Raw genomic sequence first — 22,915 nt, 5'->3', positions numbered from 1 at the left:
GCCTCTTCACAGCAAACCAAATGATCTTACTGTAAGTCTGCTCTCCCTCTGCTATCTTACATGGCTTATACATTGATTCACCTCTCCCAAGTGTGTATGCAGTTCCATATTAGCTAGAATCACTGTATTTCTGGGACCCCTGAAAAAGTATGCTTAGTCACTGTATACAGAGCTGTGTCCTGGATTATACATATCTACTGCATATATGTGTATTATACACACCGTGTGCTATACCTTCACCACACTGAGATCTGCTCAGAAAGCTGATATACATATTACTGCTTTATCCACAGACACAATATATGATCATACAGATGGCAGTACTATGTGATAGCTTCTAAGTATAGAAAAACCACGCCGTAATGTCATAGCTTGGAGGTTACATTAATGGCTTTGCATGTAGATATCCCAGGTTGAAGTCCCCAGAAAGACATACTGTCGTTTTTTTTCCTTAATAGCATATAATTTATTAAATAAGGTCATTAACCCATAGGATACCAGCGCTGTACATGTATGTCGCTGGAAACAGGGTCACAAATCCCAGCGCCGAACAGGTACAGCTCTCTGATCGGGCGGCCACAAGAGCTACTCCCACCCAATCAGCTGCAGGGGCCCGGCAGTCACTGATAGTTTGACCCCTGCTGTATGCACCGGCATCGGTGAAAACACTGATGCCAGCTCATTAACCCTTGCACTGCCGCGGTAAGCGCTGACGGCTGCACGTGCGGTATCCTGCCGGGTGCAGGGTGTCAATCGGGTCCCCGTGGTGCTGTGACGTCAGCCTGCTGTCTAGCCCTGTCAGTCAATGGGGGGGGGGGGGTGCAGAGCACAGGGGGTATTACAGAGCATTGCTCAGAATATTCACCCCCGCCTCTGAGTGCTCGAATTGTTTACTTGCATATGAATAATAACACAGATATCTCTGCAGCTATTTATCATACATAATCAGCATAATGAGCCCTACCAGGCAGTATGTATGGTCTAATAGGGTTGATTCTGGTGACAGAGCCTCTTTAACCTCTTACGGACACAGGGCGTACCATTCCAATCACCGCGGCGGGCGGTTATTGGAATGATGTGCCTGCTGAAATCATTCAGAAGGCACCCTGTGACAATGCCGAGGGGGGTCCTGTGACCTCCCCGTATCGGCGATCGCTGCTAACCGCAGGTCAATTCAGACCTGCGGTTTGTAGCATTTCCAGGTTATTCGGGTCTCTGGTGAACCGGAAGAGGAGGGTGATCGGTGGTGTAATATACACCGCCAATCACCCTCCATAGATCCTGTGTGGTGGCGGTGACAGAGGATGAGGGTGAGGGTGAGGATCGCCTGTGATTGGCTGGAGGGACTGACCTGGAGATAACGTCCTGGAGCTCCGCTCTCCCCGCCCACAGACTTCTGTGTGAGCAAGGAAAGAGGAGCCCTGTGTCGGTCCCTCTGCATCCCACATGATCCGCCACCATCCGTGGCCCCTGAGACCCCATAAAGTGCCATCTGGCATATAAACATTTAGGTAGAGCTTTAGGTTAGGGAGGGATAGTGAAAAAAAAAAAAGTTTCTTTTGTGTGCAGCACCCGGATCTGAGGGTGTCTGGGGTCCACAGCACCCTGTGCAACTCCCGTCCCCCCAGGGGTGCTGCAACTTTTGGGGCGCAAGCTATTTTTTTTTTCTTTTTGTAGGTGCGCTGACTGTGGCCGGCACTCTTAGCCGTAAAAGAGAGCCTGGCCACTGTTAGCGCATCGCCCACCCCACCGCTGATCAGCTTGGTACCACTGATCAGCGAGTTTTTGGGCTGTGAGCAATTTTTCTGGGGGTTCTGTTAGGTCAGGGTGGGTTAGGGTAGAGTATACATAAAAACACACCGCCCCCCCCCCCACACACTAAATAAAGTTTTACACGCACTCCCCTTTAGCGTTCTAAGATGGCCCACCGGATGTTCTCGGCCGAGGAGGCATACACCCAGCTGCTCTCCGACTCCGAGAGCCCCAGTGAGGACGAGGAGGACCCCACTTTCCTGTTGTCATCCTTGTTCTCCTCATCATCTAGTGATGATGATGAGCCCCCAAGGAGGCGGAGCCAGGAGCCCCCATGCCAGGGACCCTGTGGCAAACACTAGTATGAGCAGCCCTGGGGCTCGTACTAGTTTTCAGGCCCACCAGGCAAGTTCACCTGAGCCCCTACAGGTCTGGAGTACCCCAGAGTATTTTGAGCCCTTGACTCCTGACTTTGTTGGCCAACCAGGAATCCAGATTCGCACAGTGGGCTTCACTGAATATGACTTTTTAACTTTTTTTTTTTCATATTACACCACTGAGTACCCTCCTATTCCGGGTCATCGGGTCACCGGAGACCTGAATAATCCGAAAATTCGGCAAGCCGTAGGACTGAATTGACCTGCGGGTAGCAGCGATCGCTGATACAGGGAGGTCACAGGACCCCCCTCGGCATTGTCACAGGGTGCCTTCTGAATGATTTCAGCAGGCACATCATTCCGATCACCGCCCGCTGTGCAGCGTTGATCGGAAATACACAGGGCGTACCTGTGCACTCTGTGGCCTTAAGGACTCGGACATCAGGGCGTACCGGTACGCCCTGTGTCCGTAAGAGGTTAAAGAGGCTCTGTCACCAGAATCAACCCTATTAGACCATACATACTGCCTGGTAGGGCTCATTATGCTGATTATGTATGATAAATAGCTACAGAGATATCTGTGTTTTTATTCATATGCAAGTAAACAATTCGAGCACTCAGAGGCGGGGGTGAATATTCTGAGCAATGCTCTGTAATACCCCCTGTGCTCTGCACCCCCCCCCCCCTTGACTGACAGGGCTAGACAGCAGGCTGACGTCACAGCACCACGGGGACCTGAATGACACCCTGCACCCGGCAGGATACCGCACGTGCAGCCGTCAGCGCTGACCGCGGCAGTGCAAGGGTTAATGCGCTGGCATCAGTGTTTTCACCGATGCCGGTGCATGCAGCAGGGGTCCAACTATCAGTGACTGCCGGACCCCTGCAGCTGATTGGGTGGGAGTAGCACCTGTGGCCGCCCGATCAGAGAGCTGTACCTGTACGGCGCTGGGATTTGTGACCGTGTTTCCAGCGACATACATGTACAGCGCTGGTATCCTATGGGTTAATGACACATTATTTATTATAGTATATGCTATTAATGAAAAAAATCTATGTCTTTCTGGGGACTTCAACCTGGGATATCTACATGCAAAGCCATTAATGTAACCTCCAAGCTATGACATTACCGCGTGGTTTTTCTATACTTAGAAGCTATCACATAGTACTGCCATCTGTATGATCATATATTGTGTCTGTGGATAAAGCAGTGATATGTATATCAGCTTTCTGAGCAGATCTCAGTGTGGTGAAGGTATAGCACACGGTGTGTATAATACACATATATACAGTAGATATGTATAATCCAGGACACAGCTCTGTATACAGTGACTAAGCATACTTTTTCAGGGGTCCCAGAAATACAGTGATTCTAGCTACTATGGAACTGCATACACACGTGAGAGAGGTGAATCAATGTATAAGCCATGTAAGATAGCGGAGGGAGAGCAGACTTACAGTAAGATCATTTGGTTTGCGGTGAAGAGGCAGTGAATCTGGCAAGTCTCCTCATCAGCTACTCCAGAACAGGCCCACACTTCCTCCTGCTTGTATTTGCTGGGAGAGCTGGACCATGCCTAACCACAGTGGACTAGTGAGACCCCTAGTGGTCATATCTTTGCAGCTTATGTTTGAGTGGATGCCGACAAATAATTGCAATAAAGTGATTTACAGATCTGATAATTAGACTCCTTCCTAAGAAATAAGAATACATTATTATATTGTACAGTGACTGTTTCAAGACAACAAAAAACGAAAAAACCCTCAGTCACCTGGAAATAGATGAAGATACAGTAAATTAGTGCCCCCTTTACTTTAGTGCTGCCCATGTACTCTTTGTTTCAATGCTTACAAGTACAAAAAATTGCATCATTTCCCATACTGTAAACATAAGATGAATGTACATTGTTGCAAATTACAATGCGAAGATGAAAACACTCGTAAGCATACTTCTGTCAAAATACACAGTCATTACATATATTTAACAACAAGTGAGGGAAAAAAGGGAGGGGATAATGCAAAATAATACTAAAAGGATGAGAGAAAATGATAAAGAGGCATATAAACCAATAGGCTCTCTAGTGACATGAGAATTATTAACCCTGTATAGGCAATGTATAAAATAGTATAAATAGGTACATATGATATTTTCAACGTAAAATGTACCAAGTTTTCCCATAAGCAATGGTTGCGTCAAGATCCCTCAGGCCCAGTCTATAACTGGTGTGGAGATACCCTGTGTCCCACTTTAGACATGGCGTACATTTTCAAGTGAATCAGTAAAGCCTATCGAGGGTCACATGTAAGAACAATTCAGATACCCACTGAGTCTAGAACCTCAGAATCTCTGACAGCCTGGGACTTTTTCCTTGGGAACCAAGTTTCCAAATATCTGAGCCTACTACCATGTATCCATCCCACCATCTCCTCCATTCTGTGAAGCTGGTGCATTTTGTTGAACCACATTTTCAAATCTGGTGGGGAAGGGTCCCTCCATTTTGTTGGGATGAGCAGTTTAGCTGTAGCAATCATATCAGTAGGGAGATCTGCTTTTGATGGCCTGAAGTTGGAGGTAGGGATCCACAGCAGCACAAGCTCGGGAGAAAGGGTTATATATGTTGAACAAATGGAGTTAATAGTCCTTTCGACATCCTTCCAAAACTGCTTTATTAACCCCTTCACGCAACATCACGTGCATCTACGTGATCGGCTCTCTGTGTCAGCGCAGGGAGCGAAGCACTGAAGCTTCAGTGAAGCCGGCGTGCTGGGGTTGCTAGGCAACCAGAGAAGCCGGCAGGAGCTGTATCTGAGCTCTGACCCGCCCACGATCGCTGTGATTGGTCCATTACTGCAGAGGGACCAATCGCAGCGCATCGGGGCAGGTAAGGGGGGGTTAGGGAGGGACTATGTGCTTCTCCTTCTCTGATCGCCCCAATTCCTGTCAGGGAAGCGATCAGAGAAGGAGATAGTGTGAAAATCTTCCCGACCTATGACGAGTATACTCGTCATGGAGCACTGCTACTTAGCGCGCCATGATGAGTATACACGTCATGGCATAAACTGTCACCATGTCTGCAGACATGGTGACAGCGCTGAGATCCCGGCTGTCACACACAGCCGGGCACCTTGGGTCAATGCCGAGGGGGGTCCTGTGACCCCCCATGTCGGCGATCGCTGCAAACCGCAGGTCAATTCAGACCTGCGGTTTGTAGCGCTTTCTGCGGTTTCTGATCCCCGCGGTCCCTGACCGCGGGGATCAGAAACTTTAGTATGCCCAAAATAACCCCTGAATGATGTTATGTGGGCGGGTGGTGCAGGGGGGGTGTCGCAGCCGGTGCGGAGGTGCGGTAAGGTGCGGGAGGCGGGCGGTGCGGCAGGCGGGATCGCGATCCCCCGCCCGCCTCCCCTTCAATGATCGTTGGCGTACAGTGGGTATACCAGGGTGCCAGCACATTGCTGGCACCCTGGTATAAACGGCTGACATCTGCGATGCGATGTCAGCCGTTTAACCCTTTCCATACAGCGGTCCGTACGGACCGCTGTATGGAAAAGGTTAACAGCGCAGGGAGCTCCCTCCCTCTCCCATCGTGCCTTTGCAGCCCCCCGATGGGAGAGGGAGAGAGCCCCCAGAGAGCCCCCCTCAGCCCTGTGCTTACCCTTTCCCGTCTGCGCAGTTCTGACCAGTACTGAGCAGACGGGGAAGGTTCCCATGGCAACAGGACGCCTCTCAGGCATCCTGCTGTCCATGGTGCTGAACAGATCTGTGCTAAAAGGCATAGATCTGTTCAGACAAGTGTAAAATACAGTACAGTGCAATATATATTGTTCTGTACTGTATTATACAGACATCAGACCCACTGGATCTTCAAGAACCAAGTGGGTCTGGGTCAAAAAAAAAGTAAAAAAAGTGAAAAAAGTAAAATTTCAAAAAAACACATTTATCACTGAATAAAAATAAAAAAAAATAAAATACACCACACATATTAGGTATCGCCGCGTCCGTAACGACCTGATCTATAAAACAGTCATGTTACTTTCCCCGCACGGTGAACGCCATAAAAATAAAAAAATAAAAACTATGAGGAAATTGAAATTTTGACCACCTTACTTCCCAAAAAAGGTAATAAAAGTGATCAAAAAAGTCGCATGTACGGCAAAAAAGTACCAATCAAACCGTCACCTCATCCCGCAAAAAATGAGCCCTTACATAAGACAATGGCCCAAAAAATAAAAAAACTATGGGTCTCAGACTATGGAGATACTAAAACATGATTAATTTGTTTGTTTCAAAAATGATATTATTGTGTAAAACCCTGATAAATTATAAAAAGGTAGACATATTAGGTATTGCCATGTCCGTAAGAACCTGATCTATAAAAATACCACATGACCTAAACCCTCAGGTGAACACTGTAAAAAAATTAAATTATAACGGTGTCAAAAAAGCTATTTTTTTGTTACCTTACATCACAAAAAGTGTAATAGCAAGCGATCAAAAAGTCATATGCACCCCAAAATAGTACCAATCTAACCGTCATCTCATCCCGCAAAAATGATACCCAACCTGAGACAATCGCCAAAAAACTGAAAAAACTATGGCTCTCAGACTATGGAGACACTAAAACATGTTTTTTTTTCAAAAAATAATATTATTGTGTAAAACCTAAATAAATAAAAAAGTATATATATTAGGTATCGTCGCGTCCGTAAGAACCTGCTCTATAAAAATAGCACATGATCTAACCTGTCAGATGAACGTTGTAAATAATAAAAAATAAAAACAGTGCCAAAACAGCTATTTTTTGGCAAATTTTCCATTTTAATTCATTTTTTCCCATAACAAAGCAAGGGTTAACAGCCAAACAAAACTTAATATTTATTGCCCTGATTCTTTAGTTTATAGAAATGCCCCATATGTGGTCGTAAACTGCTGTATGGCCACACGGCAGGGCGCAGAAGGAAAGGAGCGCCATATGGTTTTTGGAAGGCAGTTTTTGCTGGACTGGTTTTTTGACACCATGTCCCATTTGAAGCCCCCCCGATGCACCCCTAGAGTATAAACTCCAAAAAATGACCCCATTTTGGAAACTACACCCCTCAAGGTATTCAAAACTGATTTTACAAACTTTCTTAACCCTTTAAGTGCTCCACAAGAGTTAATGGCAAATGGAGATGAAATTTCTGAATTTCTATTTTTTGTTACTTTGCCTCACAAAAAAGTGTAATATAGAGCAACCAAAAATCATATGTACCCTAAACTAGTACCAACAAAACTGCCACCTTATCCCGTAGTTTCCAAAATGGGGCCACTTTTTTGGAGTTTCTAACCTAGGGGTGCATCAGGGGGCTTTAAATGGGACATGGTGTCTAAAAACAATCCAGCAAAATCTGCCTTCCAGAAACCATATGGCGCACCTTTCCTTCTGCGCCCTGTCGTGTGCCCGTACAGCGGTTTACGACCACATATGGGGTGTTTCTGTAAACTACAGAATCAGGGCCATAAATATTGAGTTTTGTTTGGCTGTTAACCCTTGCTTTGTTACTAGAAAAAAAATATTAAATTAGCCCTCCAGAAAGCAAACGGCGCACCTTTCACTCTACGCCCCGCTGTGTGGCCATACAGTAGTTTACGGCCACATATGGGGTGTTTCTGTGAACATCAGAGTCAGGGCAATAAAGATACAGTCTTGTTTGGCTGTTAACCCTTGCTTTGTTAGTGGAAAAAATGGGTTAAAATTGAAAATTAGGCAAAAAAATGAAATTCTCAAATTTCATCTCCATTTGCCAATAACTCTTGTGCAACACCTAAAGGGTTAATGACGTATGTAAAATCAGTTTTGAATACCTTGAGGGGTGTAGTTTCTTAGATGGGGTCACTTTTAGGGAGTTTCTACTCTAGGGGTGCATCAGGGGGCTTCAAATAAGACATGGTGTAAATAAACCAGTCCATAAAAATCAGCCTTCCAAAAACCATACGGCGCACCTTTCCCTCTACGCCCTACTGTGTGCCCGTTCAGTAGTTTACGGCCACATATTGGGTGTTTCTGTAAACGGCAGAGTCAGGGCAATAAAGATACAGTCTTGTTTGGCTGTTAACCCTTGCTTTGTTAGTGGAAAAAATGGGTTAAAATGAAAAATTAGACAAAAAATGAAATTCTCAAATTTCCTCCCCATTTGCCAATAACTCTTGTGCAACACCTAAAGGGTTAACAATGTATGCAAAATCAGTTTTGAATACCTTGAGGGGTGTAGTTTCTTAGATGGGGTCATTTTTGGGTGGTTTCTATTATGTAAGCCTCGCAAAGTGACTTCAGACCTAAACTGGTCCCTAAAAATTGAGTTTTTGTAAATTTCGGAAAAATTTCAAGATTTGCTTCTAAACTTCTAAGCCTTATAACATCCCCAAAAAATAAAATATCATTCCCAAAATAATTCAAGCATGAAGTAGACATATGGGGAATGTAAAGTCATCACAATTTTTGGGGGTATTACTATGTATTACAGAAGTAGAGAAACTGAAACTTAAAAATTTGCAAATTTTTCCAAATTTTTGGTAAATTAGGTATTTTTTTGTGCAAAAAAAAAATTTTTTTGACTTCATTTTACCAGTGTCATGAAGTACAATATGTGACGAAAAAACAATCTCAGAATGGCCTGGATAAGTCAAAGCGTTTTAAAGTTATTAGCACTTAAAGTGACACTGGTCAGATTTCCAAAAAATGGCCTGGTCCTTAAGGTGAAAATGAGCCTGGTCCTGAAGGGGTTAAGGGGCAAGACCACCAAATGTGAATCATAGATCCCACATCTGATTGACATCTCCAACATTGATCAGTAGGAGAAAGTCCTATGGAACATAAGTACTCAGGAGTTTTGTACCATCTAGTAATGGTTTTGTAGGAGTTCTCCTGATAGCGGACACAAGAAGAGAATCCCTGTGCATGGGAGAGAACATATATAGATTCAGCATCTGAGAGGCTCCTTCCCAGGTCTTTCTCCCACTGATGTATATAGTATGGTTTGTGGACAGTAAGTTTGGTCAGTAAATTGTTATATATGACAGAGAGTGACTTCTCCAAAGATGAAGGGAGAATAGTGAAGTTTTAAAGCCATGTGGGCTCCAAAAATGTGTGATCTGATACTTTTTCATATTTCCTGCAAGTGTTTTTGAAATCCCAGCTTTGTATCAGAGTAGGAGGCTCCCTGCCTAGTTTATCATGAGCTTCTTCTAATGATAGGAAGCGATTGGTTTCTGTTACTTCACCTATCCTGACATTCCCCCAAGAGTGCCACCAACTTTTGTCTCCCCCTCCCATCTTGTCAAATAGGTAAGGTAGATCATTTAGTGGGGTTATTTTTGAGACTTTTCTTCCCCTTAGTGAAGCTACTGTGGAGTTACGATAACTCACTAGCATACTTTTAGTCAGTGTGCACATTTCCTGGCAGAGAGAGAACAGTGCTGCTGGTAGCCACATCAGAGCATGTCTATGTATACCTAAAAGAGTCCTCTCTATATCAAGAAAGGGTGCTTGTATTTTTTCATTCACTAAGAGCGCCCATCTAGCCAAGTGAATGGCTCTATTATACATAGCCATGTCAGGCAACGATATACCTCCTTTGTGCTTCCTCTGGGTAAGAAGTGAATAAGCCAACCTGGGTCTTTTGGTTTTCCACAGAAATGATGAAAAAATTCTCCTAATTTGAGTTAGAAAGGATGCAGGTATATGTATCGGGAGGGCTTGAAATAAATACAAAAGTTGGGGCAAGACAAACGTAGACAACAAATTTTTCCTACCAAACCAGGACGTGTAAGGCACTTTTAATGAGGAAATAAAGGATCTGGTCTTAGTAAGTAACGGGGTGTAGTTAATTCTGAACAGCATATTCAAGTCCGCCGGGACATTGACACCCAGAAACTTGATTGCTGTTGTTGGCCATTTAAAAGGGGATGAGCGTTTGAGTGAGTCTAGGACCTTATTCTGGATGTTAACCTGTAGGGCTTCTGATTTGGAGAAATTAATCTTAAAATTAGAGACTACGCTATATTGGTCAAATAAAGACATAATGGTAGGGAGAGCTTCTTCAGGATTGGAGATTATGATTAAAAGGTCATCTGCAAAGGCTGCAGTCCTATGATGGTATTGACCCAGAGAAACACCCTGAATTTTGTTTTATTGTCTAATTCTTAGAAGGAACATCTCCAAACATAAAATAAAGAGGGTAGGTGAGAGTGGACAGCCTTGCCTAGTCCCATTTCTGATGGGGAAGGCATCCGACAGGGCACCATTCACCAAAACCTGAGCCATAGGACAAGAATATAGTGAGAAAATGGCCGAAACAAATACAGGAGGGAAACCAAATTTCAATAAAGTGGCTTTCATGAAGTCCCAGTTTACCCTGTCAAATGCCTTCTCAGCATCAGTTCCCAATAGCAGCAAAGGTGTGTTCGTGACATGGGCATTATGGATCGAGTGGATCAGTCTCCAAATATTGTGTTTCCCCTCTCTTTCAGGGACAAACCCTACCTGTTCAGGATCTATGAGTCTGTTCAGCATGGGGGAGATCCTGTACGCCAACAATTTGGACCACCATTTTAAGTCACAGTTGAGAAGGGATATAGGTCTATAGCTCCCGCAGTCCTCTGGATCCTTCCCTTCTTTGTGTAGGATAGTGATATGCGCCCTCAAGGCCTGGGGAGTTGCAGAGATCTGTAAAGTGAGGAAGCAGAATCTTTTTAAATTTTTTAAAATAAATAATAGGAAACCCGTCAGGGCCCGGGCTCTTCCCTATGGGGATAGAGTCAAGGACTTTCTCTACTTCTGTTATGGAGTAGGGTCTAAGGAGTCGTCCACTCTCCTCATCTAATAGCGAAGGAGCTTTAATTGAAGCTAAAAACTCTTCAATTAGAGAGATATTTGTTTTTTTGCATGATTCTGAGTCGATATTTGGAACGGGGAGATTGTAAAGTTGTGAGTAGAATGACTGAAAGGCTTTGGCTATGAGAGGGGTTGAGGTTACTCTTAGGGTAGGGCCCGACTTTATCGAAGAGACAAAGGTTTTTTCCCTTCTATTTTTAATTAAGTAGGACATAATTTTATTCCCCTTATCCCCATGCTCATATATTCTACTTTTCAGACACAGTAGGGACCTGGCTCCCTTGATGTTAAGAAGGTCCTTAACTTTATGCCTAAGCGTGACTAAGGCAGCTTTGTGGGTTTCAAAATGTGTTAGTTTATGCAATTTTTCTTGTGTTTGAATCTGGGAGAGTAGTGATATCAGTTCCTTTGTGGATTTTTTTTTAACATGTGAGCCCAGAGCAATCAACTCTCCCCTTATGTAGGCCTTATGAGCTTCCCAAAGCATAGGGGTGGAGGTGTCTGGTGTAGCATTGGTTTTAAAATAGTTGTCCAATTTGTCTCCCAGTGTGTCCACATAAGATTGTGTTTCTAGAAGCGTGGTATTCAACCTCCACGACCAGGCTCTATGTGGGAGACATTGGAGAGAAAGCGACACTGTAACAGGTGCATGATCTGATATCACTAGGTTCCCTATCTCCGCTCCTTTCACACATGTAATATATGTTTCTGGCAAGAAAAGATAGTCTATCCGACTGTATGAGTTGTGAACATGGGAGAAATATGTGAAATCTGTCTCTGATGGATGAATGGTCCTCCATACATCTACCAGACGCTCTTCTGCCAATGCCATCATTAATTTCCCCATTTGTTTCTTAGTGATGTTATGAGATCTTGGGGTGGTAATGTCAAGTGAAACATTAAGATCTCCCCCTACTACTAGCATACCCTCCGAGAATTCCTTAATTTTCCTAAGTGCCTTAGTCAGCCAGGGGATCTGACTAGCATTTGGGGCATACATGTTAGCTATGGTGATTTTGTAATTGAAAATGGTGCCTTGAATAATAAGTAAACGCCCTTCTGGGTCAATAAAGGATTTATCCAGTCGAAATGGGATAGAAGAGCTGATAGCAATAGATACGCCTCTAGAGGCAGATGAGTGTGTAGCATGGAAGCACTGTGAATACTTTGATGTGGACAGTGAGGGGATGTGACCATGACGGAAGTGGGTCTCCTGCCATAGGACAATGTCAGCTTTCTGTTTAAGTAGCAGATTAAAGATCTGTCGTCTCTTTTAAAGGATATTAAGTCCATTCACATTATGGGACAATACATTTAGATTAGCCATAACCTATGAGGGGAAATAAGGGTTTTGATCCATCATGAGCCTTGCAAAGGTAGAGAACTGGGGATAAACAATTTTTACAGTGAACCATAATAATGAACAAGAGGTTGTTAATGGTTATTGATACAATCAATAATGGAGGTGGAAGCGTTCCACCCAGACCAACCACGCCATCCCCACCTCGTGGGTAGGGAGGGTGGACCGGGCCCAGTGCAACACCCCACCTCTGTTTGGAAGTGAGGGAAGCCTTTGACATCAAGACTTGCTGCCTATTTGAAAACAGCATGGTTTACACCGTATTGTGTAACGGGTGAAAACATATAGTGAGTTAAATAAATTAAAATATGAACCTAAGGTGGTGAGAAGCGATATCTACTGCTGTAGACTTCTTCGGTCAGAAGTGACATGAAAACTAGAACATACTGTATATGTTTTAGGTACTTCTCCACTATACAGTGGTTGGTTAGTGAACCAGGATGCATTTGTCTACTAAGGTGGTTAACATAACAATATGAACATATAACCTCAGATGATAATAATGGGGGTCACCTGACGACCTCCAACAAACAGACGCCCTCAATGATGGTATACAAGGGCGATTGTAAAGAACTAATGAGGAAGATAAGTAGATATATATAGACAGTTCTCAGGTAATCTTCCTGTTCTTTGGTGATTTTGGCTTCTTGACTACCTGCCACGTTGGAATCTCAGGCAGGTCAGGTATACCTAGGTCTTCTGGCACAGGCATCCATGACTGTACCTCAACAGAGGCAATACCAAGTTTATCCCAGGCGGTTGCTAAGTCCTGCGGTGTTCTGATGATGATCTGCTGCCCTGCTTTAGAAGTTGCAAGGCCAAATGGAAATAACCATCTTACTGGCAGCTTATGAGATCTAAGTGCATCTGTAACTAGCTTCAGTGCTCTGCGTTTTGCCAGAGTGCTGGACGCTAGGTCCTGAAAGAATTGAATACGGGCTCCGATATAAGAAATGTTCTTGGCATCTCTTGCGGCTCTTAAAATGGAGGCAGTGTCTATAAAGTTCAACAGGCCACATATTATGTCTCTAGGGGGGCCGTTCTCAAGTGGCTTAGGCCTCAAGGCTCTGTGGGTCCTCTCAATCACTATCTGTGCGGCCTTCTCTTCCCATATGAGTGAGGCAAATATGGCGGTTACCGCGGTTGCGATTTCCCCAGGAGGAACATCCTCTGGGACCCCTCTTATGCGGACATTCTTCCGCCTACTCCTGTTTTCCTGGTCTTCCAGGTGGAGAAGTGCTGAGGTAAGATACGCATTATGATCCTGTAGGACCTTTCGCACGGCCTCCCCATGGTTAGTTATAGCCACTTGCGTCTCTTCCAACGCCATAACACGGCCCCCAATCTGTTTTACCTCCGTCTTTATGTCGGTTATGTCCTTGTGCAGGGGCTGCAGCGCTTTGTAGAGCGTCTTCTTGAAGAAGGCCCTGGACAGTAGTAGGTCCGCAGGCTCTGTTCCTTCAGACATGGCACAGGAGCTCTCTCCATCAGAATCGTCCGGCGGCGCGGCAGCTCTGGCACCCTCCCTGGCGCCATTTTTGAGTGCCCTGTACTGTGTCGCTCCTGTCTTTATTAGTTCTCACCATCTTAGGGGGATATAGCACCCGCTATACCGAGGCTGCAGCAGCGTCTGTAAGGAGCTCTGAGATCAAACGTCCATCTCGGCTCGCGGCTAGCTACGCCCCCCCCCCTGCCCATGTACTCTTAATAAAATAAAAAAAGGACTACTTACATCACACACCACTTGAATTTGTCTCTGATCTAGAGCTCAATAAAATATAAAATATAAATTTTATTAAAAGCCTTAGGACCTTGTAAAATACTTGTCTCACTGACGTACCCTGGATAGCCAGATTTTTAAAAGCAGCCAATAGAATTAAACCCATAATAAGCTATCTGGTAGCTCCTTAGAATTTGAATACAGTTCTAGCAGCAATTTCATTTTGCCTGTTCGAACCATTAAAACCATTAAAATCATGCCTAAAGTATGCAAGACTGCAGCCAAAGACAAAAGGAGAAGGTGAGGATTGATAGTAAGCAGCTGTTGGTGGGCGATTCCATCATAAGAGGTGTGAAGTTTGAGGAGAATGGTGTTGTGAGATGTCTCCCTGGTGCTACCGCTAGCAGGGATAGACGACGGATCCTTAATATTGTTAGGCAAGCAAAGCAGGAAAGGGAAGTGGATGTTATTGTCCATCTTGGGACAAATGATCTGGCTTGCAATGAGGTTTCAAAGGTGAAGGAAGCTTTTCACACACTTGGAAAGGATATACGGGAGGTTGCATCAACTGTTTCATTCTCTGCAGTTTTGCCTGTGCAGAACCTTAAGCATGACAGGAAGATGCACATTAAGGAATTCAATGTATGGCTTGGTGAATGGTGTCTGAACCAAGGGTTTGGCTTTGTGTCTCATGTTAGCTCTTGTTGGAATGGAAAAGAACTGTACAAGAAAGATGGTTTGCATATTTCTCTCAAGGGAACGAATGTCCTCGGTGAACAGTTCCAAGTATTTGCTAAAGAGCATTTAAACTAGGAAAGGGGGGCAAAAGAGTGATAATCCAGCAGTCCAACTGCCCCCCGGAACAATGCCAGAAGATGCCAGAAGCACAAAGGTTAAGAAATGACAAGCTCAGATTCTTGTCTACAAATGCTCGCAGTTTAGGGAATAAGATCAATGAACTTGAGGCTATAATGGCATCTGAGAATATAGATGTAGTGGCTGTTACTGAGACCTGGTTCAAGGGGAGTAATGACTGGGATATATCAATACCAGGGTTCTCTCTATACAGGAAAGACAGAGAAGGCAAGAAGGGGGAGGGGTGGCCCTGTATGTGAAAGATAGCATAAAATCAAATTTGATACAAGTTAGCGAGAACAATTTAGAGTCAGTTTGGGTTACCTTGCAGCTTGATAATCATAAGGTAACTCGGGTAGGTGTGATATATAGGCCACCTAGCCAAGTCTAAGAATTAGATGATCTACTAGTTGAGGAAATAGCTAAAATGACATTGAAGGGGGAAGTTATCATTATGGGAGACTTCAATCTTCCAGATGTAAACTGGAAAACCAAAATAGCTAGTTCTGCCAGGAGTACAGATATTCTAAATTCCCTACTGGGATTATCTCTACAGCAAGTAGTTGAGGAGCCAACCCGGAAGGAGGCCATTTTAGATTTAGTATTCACAAATGGGAATTTGGTATATGATATTACTGTAGGGGAAAGCTTGGGATCTAGTGATCACCAGTCAGTGTGGTTTACTATAAGAACAGTAACTGAGTCACACCACACAAAAACAAAAGTTTTAGATTTTAGAAAAACAGACTTTTCTAAAATTAGATTAGTGGTGTACGAGTCCCTATCAGATTGGAACAGTTTCATTGGAGTCCAGGAAAATTGGGACTACTTAAAAGTGGCACTATTGAAGGCAACAGAAAATTGCATTAGGCTTGTCAGTAAAAGCAAAAAAAGGAAGAGACCACTGTGGTACTCAGCAGAAGTGGCCAAAATCATTAAAAACAAAAAGATAGCAATTAGGAATTATAAAAAAATAAATAAACGAGGATGAAAGGCAAATTTATAAGATTAGGCAGAGAGAGGCCAAACAAGTTATAAGAGCTTCTAAAGCACAGGCAGAAGAGAAATTAGCTCAGTCAGGGAAAAAAGGCGATAAGACATTCTTCAGATACGTAAATGAAAAAAGGAAACTAAAACAAGGAATTACAAAATTAAAAACAAAAAAAGGAAGGTATATGGAAGAAGATAAAGAACTAGCTGACTGCCTCAATGAATACTTCTGTTCAGTTTTTACAAAGGAAAATGAAGGAAAAGGACCTCAGTTAGGAAAGAAGACTAATGAATCTTTTGATGCATGTGTCTTTACAGAGGAAGAGGTTCTAGGTCAGCTGTCTAAAATTAATACAAATAAGTAACAGGGGCCTGATGGGATACACCCAAAGCTATTAAAAGAGCTCACCGTTGAACTAGCAAAACCATTAACAGATTTATTTAACCAATCACTGGAAACAGGAATCGTCCCAGAAGATTGGAAATTAGAAAATGTTGTGCCCATTCACAAGAAAGGTAGTAGGGAGGAATCGGGCAACTATAGGCCAGTAAGCCTGACATCAATAGTGGGGAAATTAATGGAAACCATACTTAAGGAGAGGATTGTGGAACATCTAAAATCCCATGGATTGAACGATGAAAAACAGCATGGGTTTACTTCAGGGAGATCATGTCAAACTAAACTTATTGATTTTTTTGATTGGGTGACTAAAATAATAGATGGAGGAGGTGCAGTAGACATCGCTTATCTAGACTTTAGTAAGGCTTTTGATACTGTCCCACATAGAAGGCTTATCAATAAATTGCAGTATTTGGGCTTGGACTCCCATATTGTTGAATGGATTAGGCAGTGGCTGAGAGACAGGCAACAGAGGGTTGTAGTCAATGGAGTATATTCAGACCAAGGTCTTGTTACCAGTGGGGTACCTCAAGGATCTGTTCTGGGACCCATATTGTTTAATATCTTTATCAGCGAAATTTCAGAAGGCCTCGATGGTAAGGTGTGTCTTTTTGCTGGTGACACAAAGATTTGTAACAGGGTTGATGTTCCTGGAGGAATACACCAAATGGAAAAGGATTTAGGAAAACTAGAGGAATGGTCAAAAATCTGGCAACTAAAATTTAATGTTGATAAGTGCAAGATAATGCACCAGGGGCGTAAAAAGTAGAATGAGGGAGGTGCTCATGCCGCTCTACAGAGCACTAGTGAGACCTCATTTGGAGTATTGTGCTCAGTACTGGAGACCATATCTCCAGAAAGATATTGATACTTTGGAGAGAGTTCAGAGAAGAGCTACTAAACTGGTACATGGATTGCAGGATAAAACTTACCAGGAAAGATTTAAGGACCTTAACATGTATAGATTGGAAGAAAGACGAGACAGAGGGTATATGATAGAAACTTTTAAATACATAAACGGAATCAACAAGGTAAAAGAGGAGAGAATATTTAAAAGAAGAAAAACTGCTACAAGAGGACATAGTTTTAAATTAGAGGGGCAAAGGTTTAAAAGTAATATCAGGAAGTATTACTTTACTGAGAGAGTAGTGGATGCATGGAATAGCCTTCCTGCAGAAGTGGTAGCTGCAAATACAGTGAAGGAGTTTAAGCATGCATGGGATAGGCATAAGGCCATCCTTCATATAAGATAGGGCCAGGGGCTTTCCATAGTATTCAGTATATAGGGCAGACTAGATGGGCCAAATGGTTCTTATCTGCCGACACATTCTATGTTTCTATTATCCATAAGATGGCTCACACTCAAAACCATCTTTTTGGTAGACATAGAGGTTTGTGAGCTTCAAGCCCTTTCCATCCAGCAACCCTTTTTGAGAATCTTTGAAGACAAGTTAGTCTTCAAACTAGATCCCGTTTTTTTTTACCTAAAGTAGTCACCTCTTTTCACAGGTTCATTTTGTGCTAACCCTAAGAATGACCAGGAAGCGGCTTACCATAATGTGGATGTTAGACGTTCTGTTTTACACTATCTAGAAGTCACAAAAGATGGAGAGTAGATAACAACCTTTTTGTCCAGTTCTGTGGGCCAAATAAGGGAAAGAGAGCAGCAAAAAGTTCCAACTCCCGCTAGATTAGAATGGCTATAACTGAGGCGTATAAGGCTGCTGGAAAGGAGGCCCTTACCTCCCTTAAAGCCCATTCTACTAGGGCCGTGGCTACTTCACTGGCGCAAAAATCTGAACCCTCCGTAGAGCAGATTTGTAGAGCTGCTACCTGGAAGAGGGCCCATACTTTCATGAAGCATAAAAAATTTGATGTATTTGCAAAGGAGGATATGGCCTTTGGACGAAAAGTCCTGTGAGCTGTAGTCCTGTGTCCCTCCCTGAAAAAGAATTGTTTTTGCTGTTAATTCTCAGGATGCGCTGTCATGGAGACGACTGGGGAAAATTAGTATTACACTCACCGATAATACGGTTTCCTGGAAGTCTCCATGACAGCACACATATCCCACCCTTTTTTGTTATTATTTTCTTTATTTACATTTTTCCTTTTACTATGTAAGTTATCTCTTATCCTGGTGTCCGTTAAAAATACACTAGTGGTGGAGAGAAGGGGAGGGAATTAAAACCTCTCTGTGATTTTCCTGTCCTATCAGAGGAAAGTCAGTCTAAGGATGTGCTGTCATTGAGATTTCCATGAAATCAAATTACCGGTGAGTGTAAGGGCTCGTTCACACGACCATATGGCTTTTTCTGTGTTTTTTTTTTCTTTTTTTTTTGTTTATAAATTTTCTTTATTGAGAAAATCAGTATACATGAAAAACATGGAGGATGCAACCTCCAGGCGAAAGCAACAGGCAACAATGACGTCACAGAAAAAGAAGATCTGAGTACATAGGCATGGGATATCTTAGTAAATTAGACCAGACCTAGACATAGGTCAGGACAACCAGATGGAAATGGTATGGATGTAAAAAGCAGTCAGATTGATGAGACAATGGAGAGCAAAGTATAGGATGCTAAATGAGAGGGGGAGAGTAACAAGCCTATACCAGGAATTTATCACAAAAATGATTAGACGGTTAAACTCCTGAATATTTTCCAATCATGCCAGATTCTTGCGAAAGATTGGAAATGTCTCATTTCCCAGTAGGAGATTTCTTCAAATCTATGGATTTGCTCGACTTTTGAAAGCCATTGCTCTATAGGAGGGACCTCTGTGGAGAGCCATAGTCTAGGGATGAGGACTCTGGCCGCGCATATCAGGTGCTTGAAGAGGCTCAGGTTAGAGGTTTTATGTTTAGACGGATAAACGTTTAAAACTGCTATCTCCGGAGAGGGGAGGAAATCAGCTCCACAGACATGGTTGCTGATTTGGAAAACTTTTTCCCACCATGATAGAAGATTTGGACACTCCCACCAGATGTGTAAGTAGGAGCCACTGTCAGCTGAGCATCTCCAACACCTATCGCAACCAGAAGCCGAGTATATGGAGACAATATCTGGTGTCTTATACCATCTAGAAATAATGTTATACCCGATCTCCTGGAGACGTACACACCTTGACGATTTGTGTGGGGAATTTAAGATGGTAACAATTTCTTTGCATGAAAAGGTACGATTTAATTCTCTTTCCCAGAGACCAATGAAGGAAGGTGAAACAAATGAGGTTGGGGATCTAATTCTGCTATAGAGTTGTGATATCACTTTTGGAGGACTTTGCGAGCCGTCGATCAATCCCTCAAACCAGCTCAGCGGTCTCATTAGGTCTCCAAAAAAGATGTGTTGAGTTAAGTAAGCCTTAATGAAATATAATGGGTTCTTAAGTGTAAGTGAAGGGGAGATTGAAAGGCTTTCCCTTAACCCACTTAATGACAAAGGCGTATTGTCATGGAATAACTCTCTTAGAAATGTAAAGGAATCTCTAAGGCTTGTGGGAGAGCTTTAGGGGCTATTTGTATTATATCTCGTACCTGGAGGAGTGGTGAAGGGATGAGGATCTGTAAGTGTGTGGACTGGAACCAATTCCAGGCATTGCACGTAGCTTTAATCAGGGGGGGTTATATCCGGAGGCAAAGGAGGGAGGCATTTGTGGCCTAGAAGGAGGGCTCTAAAGGAGGACTCAACCAGAGATTGTTCTATCTGAACCCAGGATTTGTGAGGAGGGACCCTCAACCAGTCCACCAGTCTGGAAAGGAGAACGGCTTTCCCGTACAATTCCGGGTCTGGAAGGGCTATTCCCCCTAGTGACTTGAGTCTATTCAGGGCCTTATAGGAGAGGCAGGCTTTTTTCTTGTTCCAGATGAAGGTACTAAATATTGATCTAAGCGAAGCGTAATATGAGGAAGGGATTGGGATAGGAAGGACCTGTAGTAAGTAAGTCAATTTGGGTAGTACTAAGGAAGTGAGAATGTTTTTCCTACCAAACCAGGATAGTATCGGAAGGTCAAGATTTTTTAGGGTGTCAGATATGTGATTCAAAAGAGGTGTATAATTTAAAGCAAAAAGTTGGGAGGGATCATTACTTATCTTAATACCTAAGTATGTTAGGTGGGGAAGGGACCAATTGAAAGGGGAGTTGTGTTCCAATCGGGCTTTTAGGAAATTAGAAAGGCCAGTGTGAATAATTAAAGACTTGCTATGATTGATCTTGAAGTTGGAGAACTTACTAAATGATTCTAAGTGCTGGTATATCTTAGGGAGTGCGACGATTGGATTACTAACCAAGATCAACAAGTCGTCAGCAAAAGCCGCAGTCTTGTGTTCCTGATTTCCGAGATTTACTCCTTTTGATATCTTTATCAAGTCTGATAGTTTGTAAGAGGGGCTCCATAATTAATACAAAGAGGAGAGGGGAAAGGGGGCAACCTTGCCGAGTGCCATTACTTATCCTAAAGGGGGAAGAAATCGTGTTATTGATGGAAATTGAGGCGGAGGCTTTGGAATACATGGCATCTATAGCTGACAGGAAGGGGTCTGGGAATTTTTGAGAAGAAAGTACGGATTTCATGAAAGACCATTTAACTCTGTCAAATGCCTTCTCAGCATCTGTGCTGAGAAGGACAAGGGGCAGGGCTTTTTTTTTTTGCATAATAAAGGATATTGAGGACTCTGGCGGTGTTATCTTTACCCTCTCTCCCCCTAACAAAGCCAGTCTGATCTCTATGGATCAGGGAAGGAAGTATGGAGGCTAATCTGTTAGCCAACATTTTGGCCAGTAATTTGAAGTCAATGTTAAGGAGAGAAATGGGCCTATAGCTAGGGCAAAGTGTAGGGTCCTTACCCTCTTTGGGAATCAAAATAATATGGGCTTTAGTCATATCACTAGACAGGGGATTGTTGTTCAGGGATAAATTGTAGAGCGGAATAAGGTATGGTATAAGTGTATCTTGGAATGTGGAATAGTAAGAGATAGGGAGACCATCTGGGCCTGGGCTTTTACCTTTAGGGGAGTTACGAATAGCCTCCGTAACTTCAACTGAGGTAAAAGGGGAGGCCAGAAGATTTTTGTCCTCTTCTGATAGAGAGGGGAGTTGCAACTTCTCCAAATAGGCGGAGGGAGATGGCAAGGGCACTGAGGGGATAGGTGATTGGGGGGGGGGGGGGGCCCTCAAGATTATATAGGGAATCATATAAGTCTCTAAATTGCGCTGCAATCAGGTCTGAGTCAAAAATGGGCAACCCTGAGGCGTTAGTAAGTTTATGCACAAAATTGTTTGATTTCCTCATTTTGACCCTTTGCATAACAAATTTAGAGGCTTTGTTACCATGAGCAAAAATCTTTTGTTGCGAGTTAAGATAATATTTCGCTGATTGGGAGTTCAGTAGGTCTTTGAGAGAGCACCTATAGTTGTTTAACTCATCTAGATGGGTCTTGAGTAGGGAGATTTTATGGGATTTCTCTAAACGGTGGATTTTCTCATCGAGATCATCAATCTGTTGATTCCTGGTTTTCTTGAGGTGGGCCCCAATACTGATGCATTGGCTTCTCACAAAAGCCTTATGAGCGTCCCACAGGGTCTGAGGTGAGATTTCTGGAGAAAAGTTTAAATGGAAGTATTCTTTTAGAGCTGTTTGTATTTTAGATTTGGCCTCAGGATTCCCGAGTAGTTGCTCATTAAGTCTCCAGGAGGCAAAGGATTTGTTTTTCCTCGGGGTGGAGAGGGATAAGTATGTAGGGGAGTGGTCAGATTGGAGAATGTTTCCTATACTCGCCTCTTTGCAGCATTGGAGGTGGTCTTTAGATATAAAGATGTAGTCCAGGCGTTGGTAAGAGCCGTGAACTGTTGAATAAAAGGAGTAATCCTTAGTGTCCGGGTGGAAAGTACGCCAAACATCAATAAGATGGGCCTTCCATAGTTTAGAGGTCAGAGAGCGAATGGCGGACTGGGAATGAGCGGATTTCCCTGAGGAGGAGTCTAAAAGTGGGTTTAATACCAGGTTGAAGTCCCCACCTAGCACCAAGGTGCCTTCACTAAAATCGCTAATTTTGTCTAGAATATTTTTTAACCAGGGGACTTGCTTCGTATTCGGGACATAAACATTTACAAAAGTATATAAATGCTGAAGGATGCTCCCTTTTAGCATTAAGTACCTTCCTTCGGGATCAACACATTGATCCAGTAGCTGAAATTTAACTCTCTTTTGCAGACCTATACTCACGCCTCTAGAGTTGGATGAGTTGGAACCACTGTGGAACCATTGGGAAAAATAGGAGTGTGTGAGGTTAGGAAAGTGACCCACCTTCAGGTGCGTTTCCTGAAGAAACACCACTGTAGCTCCGTCTCTCCTCAGCATCCCAAATACCTGTCTCCTTTTAGATGGGGAGTTAAAGCCCCTCACATTGTAAGAGGCAATCCTAAGGTCAGCCATCTGGGATGTCAGAAGAGGCCGAGACCGCTAGAAAAGGTGTGTGTGGGTAATAAACATTTAGCTCCAGAGGGAAAAATAGCACACACAATATCGAAGGTAGATCTGACCTTAGTTTAGCATCGCAATCCAATATCTCCTAAGACCTGCTGGTGACGTG

Source organism: Bufo bufo, chromosome 2 (genome assembly GCF_905171765.1).
Source record: "Bufo bufo chromosome 2, aBufBuf1.1, whole genome shotgun sequence".
Classification (NCBI taxonomy): Eukaryota; Metazoa; Chordata; class Amphibia; order Anura; family Bufonidae; genus Bufo; species Bufo bufo.
This window is presented reverse-complemented; position numbering follows the sequence as displayed.